Raw genomic sequence first — 4,187 nt, 5'->3', positions numbered from 1 at the left:
ATGCTCAGGTGGCATGCAGGGGGAAAGGGACTGTGTGCTGCTGTTCAGCATCATATGCTCTGAACCTTGAAAATGTATGTATGGAAATTTTCCTTCAGTCACCTTAATGTGGCAAAGTAAGAAAGTGATAGGAGACAGATTGGATGGCTAAGGTAATTGGGACTGGAGCTTTCTTGCCTCTCTACTTGCATAGGTGCCTATGTGGATCTCCTCCCATAATGGTAGTTTCTGTGGCCTTCATAATATTAATCAATTTATCCTTACAAAATCCCTGTGAAAAAGGAAGGTACGATGCCTATTTTACAGATGGAGCCTTGACACTGAGAGATCAAGGCTGAGATTTCAAAGGGACTTGGACATCTAATTCCTGTTAACTTTAATGGGAATAAGGCATCTAAATTCGAGATTCGACTTTGAAAATCTCAGCCTAAGGGACTTGACCAAGGTCCAACAGGAGGGCTGTAGTAGAGCTGCGACCTGAACTCACATCTCCCAAGTCCTAGTCCAGTGCCTTAGCCACCAGACCAACTTTCATCTTACGTTAGCTGGCTCTAGTGCAGTGGTCAGTGGCTAGGGGCCAAAAGTCATTACCAACTACTTACGCTTGAATGGTCTATGAGAGATGAGTTGGTGGGTCTCAGGGGAAAGGAGTCCTCGCATCAATAATCACAACTCCAGCTGCCACCAGTTTGCCTCCTTGTTGGCAATCGTATCTGAGTGGGCCCTGGAGACTGGACTCCCCTCCCCTTTCAGAGAGTGGTCCCCTCAGGGCAGGAGGGAAGCACAGTGGCAGAACAGCGTGTGTGTGTAGGGGGGAAATCTAGAGTCGCTCCTATTACTGGGCCTCTGCAGTGCGTAAGTAGAGGCCTTCACTCTCCAAAGCTGTCCATCCAGCATTAAATTCACTCCAAAAACATAAATGTAAAAATCCCCTCTATTTCCCATCCCATCCCACCCCACCCCACCCACTGGAACGCCTCTGTCCAATGCATGCTATGAATACCCCTCTTTCCGCTAGCCGCTCAGTGCAAAACGACCTGAGTGCCCTGCCCCATCTGCTAATTAAAACTCCAGTTGTACCAGCTCTGGCCCGGAACAGAGCTGATAGGCTCTATATTAGGTGAGGGCTAGCTGAGACTGAAAAGATGTCCATGTGGAAAACACCAAGCGCCTTGGAAAGGTGTCCAAGAAAAGGTCTTATTGTCCCAGCAAGGGAGTTATATGGAGCTGGGGATCACAGAAAGAAACCGCAGCTGCCAGGCTAGCTCTGTGTCACTCATGTAATCACTTTGCTGTGCCAGACTTTCTGTTTCCATCCTTTTATTGGTTGACTCTAGAGAAAGCTGCATATAACTCCCCATGGCTGGCAGGATGGCTGGGATGATGCAGCACCTTTCAGCAATGACTTCAGCAAAATTAATCTCCAGTTCTTTCAATGCAATGCACTGTATGTGTCCAGACTAGCCTGTAAACTGCTTAGGGCAGGGGCTGAGCACATAATTAATACATAAGTGGCAAATCGGGAGATCCTGGAGTTGTCTGGCAGTGTTTTAACTGTGATTCTGCTACCACATGGCTACTCCCACCAGTCTACACTGGTTATTTGGACAGCAGCATTCAGAGCCAGTCAGGCATGCCTCAGAGCCCTGCAGCACAAGAAAGTGAGAGATCCCAGAGGTTCTAACCTAAATATAGAGAATGTCTGTCTGCTCTTTACACCGAATGGACAGATGGACCCACAAAACTACGGTCTTGGAACACTGCCCACGTGTATGTGATCGCAGATTTCTCATTCTCCTGCAATATCACCTGTGCCCTGATTCCCCGCAGTTAGTGTTAATTCTTTTTAAAAATGAACAAACAGGGTTTTATTATATTTGCCTTACAATTACATTTTTCACACCATACACTCAAATCAGCATTAAAACCAAATAAGGACCAGCTGGCTCAGGGGACTGGTACTAATGGAATATGGAGCCTTTTTTTCTCTAGGTTGCTGGCTCCAATCCAGATCCATTTGGTCTTGACTGAAAGTCTCTGCCATCTGATTTGTCTTATGAAATGTGTGTGTGTGAGAGAGAGCTTTCAGCCCAATTGTTCGTGGAGAAGTGTGTCCGCTTCCCAAACCCCTCATCACAATTTGCATTAACTTTGGTTGGCTCTAGGCCATGGTCCCAGTGGACTAGGCACATTAGCAGGGGCTTGTACTGGGGGTGGCTTGCCCTGCTGCTTCATGTGCTAATACCTATGTGATAGACAAACTGGTTCCAATCTCCAGTTTCTGAATGGAGAGACGTGAGGGCTTTAGAGGCCCAGTGACCGCTGGGCTTGTTGCATTCTTACTGGTATTTAAATAGCAGATCCTAACATCCCATTGGCACAGTAGCTTCCTGGAGAATTCCACAGCCAGGCCGGGTGGGCTTCTTTGCTGTGGTCCGATGTTTGTTGAAAATGTTTGAAATCTGCTAAAATAAAACTGCACCTGGTATATCCGTGTTTATTCCAGTGGGGAGAATTATTCCCTTCTTATTGCCGCCTCGCCTTTGCCTGACTAGCTACAGGCCGACCCTCAGAGCACTTCCTTCATCCCTGGGTTGGGAGGCTTAATTAAAGCTTGTAAAGTGCTCTGAGAGCCTTGATTAGATGGGGCTAGAGAAGCACAACACCTTGTGTTTGAATTTCCTGGTTTTGCTGCGTTTCAGCCAAACCTTTGACTTTATTTTAACAAATTTGATTTTCTTCCGCGAGTGAACTGACCTATCACTCCTAAAAACCTCCAAAACTTTCCTATTTTTAAAGAGACCATTTTGCCCAGCACTGTCTGAGAAGGAAAGAGACAGAGGGCTGCCAGAACCCTACTTAGCACAGGAATAGAAATAGGGGAGGAGCCAACTTTGTGCATCCCCCTGTTCTGGCCCCTGGTGTAACTTAGACTAGCCTCCAGGCTTCTCTCACTTATGTTGAGCTGCACCTGCCCCCTAGGGAGCATTGCAGCAACTAAGAATAATCAGAGAGTGTAACGGTGCTTCTGCCCCTCCATGCTTTCTGTCCCACCTTGGGAATTCCCTGGGCTAGGGATGTAACACGGTGGGCCGATCTACTGCCTTTATGGCCCTTTTACACCATAAAGCAGCATAGCGGTGGGGATGTTAGAGGGCAATGGAGAGTGCGGCCAAAACAAATCAGTCAGCTGTTAGTCAGGTTTTGTGAAAGCTGCCAGAGAAATACACTCGCTTCCCATCTTGCTCTGATAAGCTTATCTCTCGACTTGCCTGTCGGCACAAAAAAGAAGAAATCAAGGGAAGGTTTTCTTCAGTGAGCAATTCCCTGTTTTCCAAGCTCTTTTTCATGGGGTGTGAGGAAGAGGGTGTGGATGTCCGAGGAAGCAAGGTGGAAATGGTAGTGGGAAGGAGAGAGCCAGTTCGCATCAAACAACCAGACCCAGCCCTTCAACTGTCAGCCCTGAAGTTCAGCTAGCGATTTGCAAGCTGCGTTCCCTTGTTGCAGTTGTTAGTGGCAAGCTGGCTTTGGAGAGAAGCAGAAATGCTACAATGGAGATCAGCTTTACGTGCTGCCACCCCAATGGCTCTTTCTTGGGGTGGGGCAGATGATTGCGGAGGGTGAGAAAGGAGCTGTGGGGCATGGTGTGCCCTGGACTGCAAAGCTGAGGAGGTAGATGGGCAGGGTTACGCTCTCAGCAGGGGCAGCACGGGGTGCAGTTTGCCATGTTGGTGAGTTGGTAGGCAAGTAGTGCATCCTGGAGCTGATAGATCAGTATTTGCTTCCCTGCCATACAGAGCGGGCACTAGGCATAATTTCTAAACAATTGCTTAGGGCCTTAAGCAGCTCAAGGGCCCCCGTTCACTTTTTATTATAAGAACTTCCCTGTTTTAGTATGGGCGGGGGAGGCAAAATATTCCTGCTTAGGGTCCCCCGTGGGCTAGCATGAGTACTGCTGCCATATTCAGGAAACAGGGAAAACCTCACCAGCGTGCTTCCTGACAGTGCCAAATCCAGGGCTCTTGGAAAAGCTGCTGAACCTTCAGGTACTTCTCAGAAACAGCAGAGGGGCTTTCCTATTGCTCACCTTGTAGGGTGTCCCTCTGGGCCTGTCTCAGCTCCTAGGCCAAGTATGGTCTCTTGGTTCCTTTCCATCAGCTCTCCAGGTATTTTGAAATAGGGTTTGT

The sequence above is a fragment of the Lepidochelys olivacea genome (genome assembly GCF_965140295.1).
Source record: "Lepidochelys olivacea isolate rLepOli2 genome assembly, chromosome: 1".
In the NCBI taxonomy this organism is placed as follows: Eukaryota; Metazoa; Chordata; order Testudines; family Cheloniidae; genus Lepidochelys; species Lepidochelys olivacea.
The sequence above is the reverse complement of the archived record's forward strand: the minus strand, read 5'-3'. Positions refer to the sequence as shown.